The sequence below is a fragment of the Lonchura striata genome, chromosome 14 (genome assembly GCF_050655825.1).
Source record: "Lonchura striata isolate lonStrDom1 chromosome 14, ASM5065582v1, whole genome shotgun sequence".
Taxonomy (NCBI): Eukaryota; Metazoa; Chordata; class Aves; order Passeriformes; family Estrildidae; genus Lonchura; species Lonchura striata.
This window is the reverse complement of record NC_140716.1, coordinates 10,777,621-10,789,809: the sequence shown is the minus strand read 5'-3', so window position 1 is coordinate 10,789,809 and position 12,189 is coordinate 10,777,621. Positions and strand designations below refer to the sequence as shown.

The 12,189-nt window shown below is 38.3% G+C and overlaps 1 protein-coding gene across 3 annotated transcripts in view; it reads right to left on the bottom strand.

Moving 5' to 3' along the window:
* The window catches only part of GRIN2A (glutamate ionotropic receptor NMDA type subunit 2A), a 163,414-nt gene that overhangs the window by 95,378 nt on the left and 55,847 nt on the right, over window positions 1–12,189 (bottom strand). The window lies entirely within an intron of this gene.

Genomic DNA, 12,189 nt, shown 5'->3' with positions numbered 1-12,189 from the left:
TCTCAACACTGAGATCACTGCAGCCAGAGCTGTGGACAGACTGCAGGGACTCACACATTTACAGGGAAGTACAGCCTTGGTAACTATCTAGATGGAGAAAGTAGAAGAAAACTTGGTAAAACACTAAAGCCATGCAAATCTGCAAAGGACCCTGTCTGGAGTCAGCATTGCTTGGAGCAGATGATCAGACACCAGACATCCAGGGGCCATTGGGAAGCTGAGTTTTACTTTGATTGTTTAATTTACATATTCACAGACTGTATCTAATGACTAAGAAACCCTTTGTGACTAACAACACTGCGTTAAATGTTGATGCTTATACCCAAATGTCTTGAGCCATCACAGTACTCTGCTTCAAAATATTACAGTACAATTCTGACACCTGCAGCAGTTTTACATTTACATCATCAAGGAAGGCTCAGTTGTGCTGACACAGACATGTTCAAGTGATGGCACAAGAAAAATCAGTTCATGATGAACTTCAAAAATGCATCCCAAGCAGTCATTCTGTTACTTCAGCATTTCTAATTATTATTTAAAGGGAGCATATATCAACAAGAAGTGGTGCATCATCCATAACTCCTAATTGCTGGGCTAGTTTGTCAACTTAGATTTGTGGAAGCCTTTTCAGCATATGAGAAATTTAATTAAAATGAAAGTTGGGTGCAAGCTGTCTGCAAAAACTTCCTGTCACTGAGGTGCCACACAAGGCTCCCCCACTCAGGAGGTTGGTGCTCAGTTCCCAGTGGCACAGCAGTCTTCTGCTCTGCCAACACACAAGGAAGTCCCAAATATGCTAAGTCCCTATAGCCTAAAGCTATCTTTATTGGCTGAAAAATGCTGGAATTCTTCATGCAGTTTTTACAGCTATGTGCCTCCACAGCTTCCAAAACTCTTCATTCTTCCAACCTTGGTCACAATTAGTTTTGAGCCATGCTCAGGAGAATTACTTAAGAAGTCTAGCAATTATAATAAAAGTGACTGCTGAACTCTGCAGGAAAGCAATGAAATGCATAAATGCTTCCTAATCATTGTGTGATATTGAGCCCATAGTACTCTACTCATTAGCAGATTATAAAAATGGCTTAACACCCATCCAAAAATCACTGGAAGGAAAAATACAACTGTATCTGAGATAGATGTCTTAAGACAAAAAAAAAAAAAAAAAAAAAAAAACCAAAAAAAACCAAACAAACAAAAAAAAAAATAAGCCAAACCAAAAACCAAACACCTTAGATGAGAATGCAAAATGTATCAAAATACCTGTCTTGGACCTGCAAAGATAATTCTTAACTGTTGCATATATTGATATTTGATATCAATATCAAAAAATCATGCCAAAAATAATTGCTTTTCTTAACATACTCATACACAGAGGCAGAGAAACACAGAATCAAAGTAGTGAAAAATCTAACACATTTGAGATCCTCTCTGAGAGGATTTTACCCACATGAGTTGTACATGAGTGAACAATGCTTCAGTGACATATCCTTTAACTCAGCCTCACCCTATCCAGCTCAGAAGATTAAACCACTCAGTCCAGTGAACCTGGGCAGCCAAAAGGGTGGCCCAAAGCTGTTCCTTGGACTGATGTCAGCCTAAAATCCTTGCTTGGAAACAGAAGTCTCTAACTGCTGCTTTTACATTCTTTCCAGTAAGGAGCAGAGTAGTTGTAGACACCAGAAACAAGCACTGCCTGGCTAATTTTAAGCCTAAGCAGGTGTTTTTGGACTACAAGAGACTGCCTCTAGCAAGGAGCTACACATGAGCAAAACCTTAACCATGTTGAGGAAAGTCAGTGCTAGAACAAAAAGTGGTAGGAAAACAGTACTTTTTAAAATTAATAAAATGTGGACTGGATCAAATGCACAGTAAATTTGAATTCTGATGGCATCTATCAACCTACTGTAAAAAACTGAACACAGCAACCAGACGTCAGCTCCCTCAGGATTGTTGGATCTCACTAGGCATGGTAAAGAGAAATTTTTCATTAGTAATGTAGTATTATTTTTAATTGACCCAAAAAGCCAGCTGTCAAAGTGTTTTCAGTCTGCCAAACACAGCTTTCAGTGTGGAGGAGGACACCTAAGGACTTTAATATGTTTCTTACAAAGAAAATATTCACACTGGAAAATGAGTGAAAACTTAATCAAATAGATGAGAAACTGAGGGAATGCCTCCAGCATATTATGATAAATTGAGAACTGCGTTCTTAAGAGTATTATACTGTATCTATGATCAATTTCCATAATAGCTATAGATTAAAAAACAAACAAAACCAAAACAACCAGAAAAAAATGTCTTTGCCATACTCCATACAAAGGGGTTTAATCCAAAAACTGTTTCTTGGTTCTGTAATATCTTAGCTGTGAAACTTTGATGGATTGAGGAACGAAGGGGAGGGTCAAAATCCACCAACACACTCAGAGATCTAAAATTAAATATTTTCTGTACACACAATTTTGGAACTGGCAGTACCCTGTGACATCAGTGGTTTTTGGCATTGCAGCACTTTATAAGCATTTACTTTTCTGAGTATAACATTTTCCAAGAAATTTTCTCAAAATGATGGTGTGGATCATCCTCACTGTTCTCATCCCAAAACCATCTAGACTACTCTTGTAAACTGAATGGATTCCTTGACAGCTGTATCCATCACTCACCACATGTCCCAGGCATGTGAAGGCAGAGATCTGAAACACTCTGGAAGGGAAGATCCTGTGCTTTCAGTGTGATCATGAAACAAGCTCACATCCTGCACAGGAAATACCTATATGGACACATTTCCCCACAGTTGTTGTCTTCTGAAATTCATTCACATTTTGGAAAGAGACCATATATCATATAGACTTGGCAATGCTGCTTTGGAAGCCAGATCAGTCCCTTGCTCTGGTTCACGGCAGCGCCGCACAAACGTGCTGGCACGACAGATGGCTGGGGGAAGGTGAGGAAACAGCCATGCTTCATGTTGTATTGCTACCAAAAACAACTCTCCACCAAGCCATAGCCTCCCTACAAAACAACACACAAATAAACCCAACATGAAGTCATTTGAAAAATTCCCAACACTTTACAGGCAAAAAGATGCAAATGTTCTCTAGTATCTTCCATTATCTGTAAAGTCCGAACATAGCAAGCTTGCAATTAAGAATGTTTCATATTGTAGCTTACATCAAAAGAATCTACACCAAAAAAAGAAAAGGGGGGGGAATCCAAATGCTATCCTATCATTACAGTCAGGAGCATAAGCCCTGCCCTAGACATCATACCAAAAAATTTGGCAGGACTGCACATAAGTGATTTGAATACAAATACATTACATAACACTGACATTAAACAGGGTTCCTTCTAGCCAAAGATTGAACCAAAGACTGACCTGGGTTTGTTTTGTAAAGGCATTTCTGAAGCCCAGAAAAGGCCACTAACAGGCTTTCTCTGGCAGACATGGTCCTCTCTTGAATTTATTCCTATTTGAAATACATTACTTATCTTGGAAGGAGACAAACGTAGCCTCTCACATTTTCTGTGAAGGAGTATCCGTCTCAGCCTATCCATTAACATTTGTAAATTCTTCTCATAATTAATCTGACTTAAAGATTTGCTTGTCTTCTGTAAATTTAAGCTCAAATACATTTCACTGCAAATCTTTTTTACTCAACTGAAGAGAGGGCTCTGTTGTCCATTAATTACATACTATGGTAAAGACAATGTCTGACTATCATGGCAAAAGTATGAAATATCTTAATTTCTTGTTAAAGGATTGTGTCTAATTTTTGTAAGTCTCCTTGTGGGAGAGAAAGGTGTTGGCTGGTGTCCACCTGCCCAACAGATTTCTTTGTGACCCTCACCAGGACTGGACATTCAGTTCCCAGAGCAGTTACCCTTGGCCAGAACAGCTTCATGCTTCCAACTTAGAACTTCTCCATCAGTAAAAAGCCTGGATTTGCTCTTTCACCCAAAACATTGGAGATTCTCATGGATGGATAATCATTGTACTGTCTTAAGAGTCAAAGACTCTGAACTTGTGCCTATAATTTTGCTGAAGATATCAAGCTTAATATTAACCCCAGGCCTGCTAGATGTACAACTACTGAACACTGATTTCCATTGGAAATAAATTTTGTTATGGGAATCTGTAGGATACCAATGCTGTTACATCAATTGAACATATGACTGCTGGTGACTATGTAAACTTTTAAAAAACTCATCAAGCATAAGCATAGTCCAGACCCCAAAAGTATTTTCATAAAATGGTAAATAGACTGTTAATCAGATATTATTTAAATCTGCTTATTACTGATACAGACTGCTGACGAGAAGAGAGAAAAACATTCTGGAGGAGAACAAAGAAACACACCCACTTCCCCAGCCTGCCTACAGTGACATGCTAAATGAAAAAAAATCTACACAACCATCAGCTCAAGCAGAAGGTTTAATACAAATTGCTTGCTTTTCAACCCAAAATTTAGTATGTTCTAGTTTTATTTTGATTTTTGAATATTTAAATGCCCAAAAGCAGACATGCAATGCAGGTGGACCTCTTGGAAACAAAGTTAACAATGTGATCTCCTTTATACATAAGCAACTGATTGTAGCCAGTATATGCACTGGTCATAAGAAAAACTAAGAAGGGATTTCACTTGCAGATGTAATTTATGTACACTAACAAAATCCTCACGACTAGGGTTCTACATCCTACATAAACTATTTCGCTACTTAAAAATATTCCTGTATTCATGGGAATATGACATAGGATTTTTGGACTGTCAAATGGCAGGAAGCTTCCACTGCCCTGCTCTGCTTCAGGTGCTAGTTAAATATAATTGGACCTTTGATAGATTCAGACAGTGAAAGCATTTTTCCAGTTATCAAACTTTATGCTCTTATTTAATTATTCTGCACCCTCAAGCATAAAATCCATTATTTACATAAAACACACTTTGTTCTCTATTGATAATTTCCTCACTGTGTTGACTGACTCCAGCTTTATGAAAACTTCAAGGTTTAACTTCTTATCTATTTTATGCAAAAATAGATGTAAATAATGTCAAGCTGCTAAGAGAATAAACATCTCTTGAAAACCATGTGTTTGATTCCTAATGATAGAAGACCTAAAATATTCTGTACCTTCTTAACTGCAATTACTACAGCAACTGTAAAAGTAAATCAAAATCAGCTACAGAAGCAGGAGGAAAAAAACATAGTCCCTTCATGGAAGTCCTTATTAAGGAGGGAAAGGATAAGGTGTTTGGGGTTTTTCCACCTTCAGCTACTACAATTCAGTTTCCCAAATAAAAAACAGTACTTTTTCCCCCTAATGTCAAAAATAGACCAAACACCCTAATCCTAACAAGTCACTTTGGTGCACAGTTCTTGTACAGCTCTTATAAGCCAAGTTCAGCTAATTACACATTTAATTGTCTCCAGAAAGATAATAATTAATTCACAAAAAGAAAAAAAAAGCCTTGGCTACATGCTGTAATAAAAGGTATCTGAATGTCTTACTGTAATTAAAAAGTCTTGGAGACACTGAAATGAATCTATTTTGGCAAACCTCCAGTATACAACAATTAGACATTGACTTAGAAACTCCTTAATATATAAAGGAAGAATAATGGGACTGAAAAAGAAATTGCATCCAAACTCACTCAAGCATTAGATGGGAAAAAATAAAACAATAAAAAAACACACTAGAAAAAAAAAAAACAACAACAAAAAAAAACATGCCTTTCACACAACTTGTATAACATTAACAAGTTCTCACAAAAATTCCCCAATGCACTGAAGAGACACATGCTGTGGCTGCAGACAAATGAAAACTAGACAATATTTCCTATGCAAATTATCAGAAGGAGCTTTTTATGTTCCAATCCCATTTCCCTCCCCGTGCCACTCTCAGCTTTGCCTGTCCCCCTGACTGCAGCCATGGAGAGCTGAGCCCTTCCCAGGCTCCCTGAGCCAGGTCCAGACCCACCAGCTGCTGTTCTCCAGGCTCCATGGAGGTGTTTGACACTCAACAGCAGGAAACGTGCAGAGCCATGCCTGAGTGAAAAGGGGAGATTAAAACACATCCCCTCCTTTGCCACTCAGTATCCTCAGTCAGCAAATACTGCTCATTTCATCTGTATTTGATAGGAATATCTCTGGGCATTCACTGTCTTTATTTATTGCTTGTCTCTCCCTACCAGCAAATGCCAACTTACTTAATACTGAGAACCTGATAAAATCTCTGCACCACCTGTCATGCTGGAGCCTTCCCCAGCTTTGTTTGACAAGGAGAGTGTGATGTGACTTGATATTATACAAATCTTGCTTTCTACTGTAACTTTCTGTTACTAAAACCTGCCATGCCAGTTAGAAGATTGCCCAGCCAGCGAAGACCACTTGACAAGGGAAGTTCCCCGAGGAGCCACATTTTCTCACCGTTCTGTGCACCAGGCTGGAGAGCTCTTTACAGCAGAGACCTTCTGTACAGAGCTTTACAGCTCTTTATCACCATCAGACCTGCCTGGAGAAGTCAGCATTTTCTGGTGCACAGGCTTCCCCTTTTAACAGAGCTCCATGGCTAAGCGCCCATCTTCAACACAGGCGTACAGCACACGGAGCTGCTACCAACCACTGTGTTGTATCTGCAGACTCCCAAATATTCAAGAGTAATTAATGTCCTTTAGACTGCTTTTCTGGCTTCCTGATCCTTTTCTGATGAGGCCTCCACCTAGAAATGCATCAGTTCTCAGTACCACAACCAGCCAGCGGTCAAGGCAGCTGCCAGGCCAGCAGTACCCAGGCTGGAGCTCAGGGAGAAGTTTTGACTGTGCCCTCATCACCTGGAGCATTCCATTTTCTCAAAACCAAGGAGACCATGAAATTTGATAAAATTTAGCTCTTACAAAACAAACATTCTATTTGGACGTTCTCAGAAGCGGGGGGAAAGGGTTCAAATGAACAGTGTCACCACATCAGGCAATCATTGCAGCTGCTTTTTCTCCAGGATTCCTGCAATTCAAAAATTTTAATCATCAGCATCAATGACTATGGAAACTATACTCTTCAACTGATGAAGAGTTTCTGTCAGATTTTATAATTAGCAACATTTCTTCATTGAAAGTAGGAAATTCCAAAATAATTGTTTTATTGTAGTCACAGTTATCAGTATGGTCACATAAAATGTCAGTTCCCATTTTCACCAGGCAGTTCTGTGACAGGCCTAAACTAAGGGACATGCCAAGCCAAATAAATTACCTACTGAGCATAAACAGACAAAATTCCTTAGTGCAAACAAACCATTCCTGAGTATTTAAGAAAGCTTTTTAAGAAAAAAGGCATCTTAGGATAAATGCCTTTCATTCAAAATTCATGGGCTCTGTTAATTTATCAAGTATATATTTTTGTTGGTTCTTGCACAGCTCACTTGAGGGACAGACATTTTAAGGCTAATTAAATAGAAACCACCACACTCATTGTACTCTGTACTCAGCTGAGGATGCTGCTTCCACCACACTTAGCTACTGAGGCATTTCCATTAACATGTGACCAAACTTTTTCAAATGACATGCAAATATACAAACTGATATGAATTAACAAATCAGCTAAGACTTCTTGATTTCATTTATCCATCTATTAAAAACACAATAGTACTGATTTGGCTGATGACCAGAAAGAGATTTCCAATATTTAAACCACATTTCCTCTGACACGACATCTTTCTGAAATATATACAAAAGTGTCATTTCAGAGCTGACACGTCACACAAGGTTTCTGCTCTATGTGCAAGTCTATCTGAACTTCCAAGCAAAACCCCAGCACCATTTCAGAAGGTTGAGCACACAGCACTGCCAAACACTTCCCTAGAAAAGATGAATCAAATGGGAACTACTGAAGCTGCCTTGTTAATAATATCTGCATAAAAGCATAAGAAACACATCTCACATACTAAAGATATGGAATAGCTGTTGGCCACTACATAAAGAGAACATAAAAATATATATTTATTAAATTATAAATGAGGATAAGAGAACTTTCATTTTTAATAGACATAGCTGGAATTCAAGTTTTTCACTGAAGCAATGTGTGTCAATGTACCAACCCAGATTCAGAGAGCAGGGCCACATGGTATGAGATTATTTTCCTAGCTTCATTCTAGGTGATCACTTGTGACTGAGCAGGGGCGCTCTGTTTGGAGTAATTTTATGATTTTTTTTGGGACACACAATAGCACTTTAAAATTGACAGAACAGTCATAAAGTGTTCTTGTTCAACTACCAAGTTAAGCAAGAACAATTGATAGTGTTTGGTAGTTTATTTGCCTTAAAACCCTGCACCATATAAAGGTTTAATATTCAAGCACTTGACATTTCTTCGGTAGGTAACAACATCAACTTCAAGATATCCACCATCTCTGTAAGGAGGAATATATGCAAAACAAACATAGCAATTAAAGCTGTATTGGGCTCACATAGCTAAAAGCACAGGAAATATGGAATGAAAACATCATTAATTCAGCTGCTATGCACACAGAGTTCCACATTCATTTTTTTTTCTTGATTAAACACATAGGTAAATATATTCGTGTTTTGAGAACAATTTCACTGAGAATTTCCACTTAGATTATAAACAAAGGATCGTTTTGCTATGGATCACAGGGCTTCACAAACAAAATTCCCAAGGAGGAGAAATCTTGCCCTTCTGAAATCAGTCCTCACATAAACACACTAAAGACCCTCAAGGCAGTCTCCTGCTTCCAGAAATTCACTGGTTCACTCAAAGGAAAGGCACAGTTCCCTTAGCACATATTATAGGTGAGACAAAAGTGCTAAACAGCTTACCAAGCAGCATCAGGCTAATTAACATCATATCAGCTGTAATTGGAAGCGATTCAGCAGTGTCAGCTCTGTAGTAGGAGCCTTTTCAGGACTCGCTGATGTGAAAGGCGAGCAGTGACACCAAGAAGTGTTTGGTTCTCCTGCCCTGTAGAGCAATTGTTCACTGGAGAGTGGTCTGGAGTCACCAGCAAAACATAATCCAGCCACTTTGCCACAGTTTCCTTCCCCTGGTGTGTTCAAACATGCTTTTGCAAGCACACCAAACTACAAGGGCTGGCTAAATCACCTCTGTGGTGCTGGGAGGGGCCAGAACAAGAACAAGATCAGAACCTCAGCTCCATCAATCCTCTGAGGTCCTCTGTTCTTTCCAAGTTACTCCGTGCAATCTGCAAGCTAAGACACATATCAACTCGACTGTCCATTTCCTACTGGGTAATACTCACCAGAAGTTTAACTCTTTTAATGAAGATATAATTAAAACATTTGTCAGGCCATGCAAACCCTGACCTACTTCTTTGCACAGCTATGAGTAATGAGAACTTCACCAATCTGACAAACTAATTAAAGAGTCTTAGTGTTGAGCGTGGCTATCAAGCATGTAGCCAAAGAAAGCAAAATAAAATTACCAAATTAACTTCAGCAGCCTCTGTGACAACCCATAAGGATCATTACTGCTGTCCAACTAAACAGAAAAATAAAAACAACTAAAAATATTCACCATGATCAATGTATTAAATCACATTAAACTATCCCTTCCTTATGAGATGTAATTTTTAGAGCATTTGTTCTAAAGGACACATGAAAGACTGAGACCTTCACAGAAACCCATACAAAATCCTTCAACTTACTGTGCTGTGGAATAAGCCTGCCCTCTAAATAAGCTGTTAAAATGGAAAAGTGCTTATTTCAGGGTTTTTTTCTCCCACAGATAAGTAGTGCTCAGGATATAAAACAGCTTAAACCCAATCCAGCATCTAAACTCAAGTCAGTGTGTTATGTCATGTTCTAAAAAGTGAAGGTATCCCACATCTCACCTATGTCATCCCACAAAAGTCATGCCTAATGTGTGACAAAAATTATTCCAGAAGAGAAAGTTCACAAGCACTAATGGAAGTCTGAGCTATTTTACAAAAGGATTTCTTGCTAAAAAAGAGTGCAGCACTATAAAAATGAGCCCAAATCACACATTTCACATTCAAGTAGAGTCTATTATCAGGATATAATATTTTCATGCATCATTTTATATTAAGGGAACTGTGTAGTCTGAGAAATGGACATGTCTAGCTCCTTCTGTCATAAAAATCCTCCTTTGTACTGTGACAAAGAGTAGTATCACCACAGATAAAACTTTATCTTCTCTCATACCAATTTCCCTATCAAGTGTAAAAATCCATTAATTTTCCAGATTTTCTCAGAGACAGCAAGAAACAGCTGGACAAAGCCTTTTCTTCTGTTGTGGCGTTCACATCCTAGTCTGCCACTGGAGCTTCAGCAGCCCTTCTGCATCACACTCAGCCAAGGAAAATGTGTCACACTGAGTGACACACCTTCCAAGAGCCCCAATTTCCTTTCTTCTCTATGTCAAAGGAGCTTTAAATATCTACATTTACTGACTTGTTCTTCATTTGATAGCTATTTTAAAGCATATTTCAAGATCAAGTAGTGACTCAAAAGACTGAGTATTGAGCTAAAAATCTAGATCCAAATTCTAATGGTCTGTCACTTAGAGTAATGCCTCCTGGACTTGGTGCCCACTGCAGTTCATTGAACCACTGGGATGGTAAAATATTTCAAGTAACAAGCTTGATGTGAAACGTGGTCAGAGTAGAAAGATTAGAAAGGAAATATGAAAAAAAAAGAGATTATAATGGTCCATCTCAGGAGAGACAAACTGTGGCAGCCAGGCTGCCCCGTGGAACCCACAGCCTCTGTGCCTTCCCTACAGCACAGAGCACAAGCATCACCACAGTGAAAAGCTCTTCATTTTTATGCAAAACACGAATCCAGCACTGAGGAAACAATGGCAGAAAGCTGTCAGTGCCTAAAGAAAGTAGTACTAATCACGCTCATGCAATTTTCTATTTTAGGAAATCCCATGCTAATTGATTAAAGTAATTAGATGTGCTAATATTAGCAGGTTCTTCTTTTGCCTTAAAATCATGCAAGGTATGTACAAGGAGCAACACTTGCTTTAAGAGGGCCTATAATCTTACTTAAAATACTTCAGCTACACTATAAAAACTCTTAGAAAAAGGCAATCACAAGCTCATTGGACAAAATATAAAACATTTTTGTTGATGACAATTACACCAGAACTTTGCACTGGAAAATTCTGAAGACTCAATGTGCTTCCAAGTCCCTCATTCCTTGGGCTGAGCAGTTCTCATGAGGACACTCAAAGTGCAAAACAATAGTCCCAGAGGTTCTATTATCTCAGAAGTTTTAGCAAAGGGCCTTGCAGATCTGACTTCAGAAAATGAACAAAGTTGGATGAGAAAACATGGCCCGTGGATGTCTCCTCTGCACCTGGTCAGTAAATCAGGATGCAAAGTAAGTGATACTACTTCATGTTTAGGTTGAAGAATCCAGATCTCATCTTATGTTCCAAAATTTACTTGAACTAAAATGGAGCAATAAAGAAAAAGGCCAGGAATGTGAATTTCTGCATCAGCATATATGGAATCACCTAAAAAGACCTTTGCTCTCCAAGCCAGAAAAATGAATACCACAAAAGAGGGCCTATTAAAATTAATAAAACATTTCAGAATTTAGCATGTAAAGATTAAAAGTTTACATGACAATAAGGCAACTGAAGTTCATTTATTTTTAGATTGTGCATTTATGTCACTTCAACTGTGCCTAAAAAGTTCTTCCCTAATTCATATGGCTTTTTAGTAGCTTGCATAATGCAGAAACTAACAGCAGAAACTAAGCAGAGTCTATAATATGACTTCATTGCAGTTGATAGAAATGGAACAGCAAATGAAGTATCCATCCAATATCTGCTCTGAACTGGAAGATATTATGACTTACCAAATCATGTTAAATCTAATTTGCCAAAAAAAAAAGTCACTCTAAGTTAAATCTTTCCTCAAAATTACTGTCAGAAAGCCCATGTAGGCATCAAAGCAGTACTAGGATGAACCCCAAGTCCTGTTTTATTATTTAGTACAAGTTCATTAACACCTTTTCTAGTAGTGATTTCTACATATCTGAAGAGGCTTTTCATTTTTAATCTGTACATCCCCACTGCTCAGTCCATTCTGAGGTGCTGGGACACAGCAGCTGCTACTCCACTGATTTTGCCTTCATATCTTTATTTTGTCTCATTGATTGAAAAGCCATCAAAACAAGTTTGTGCTTAATT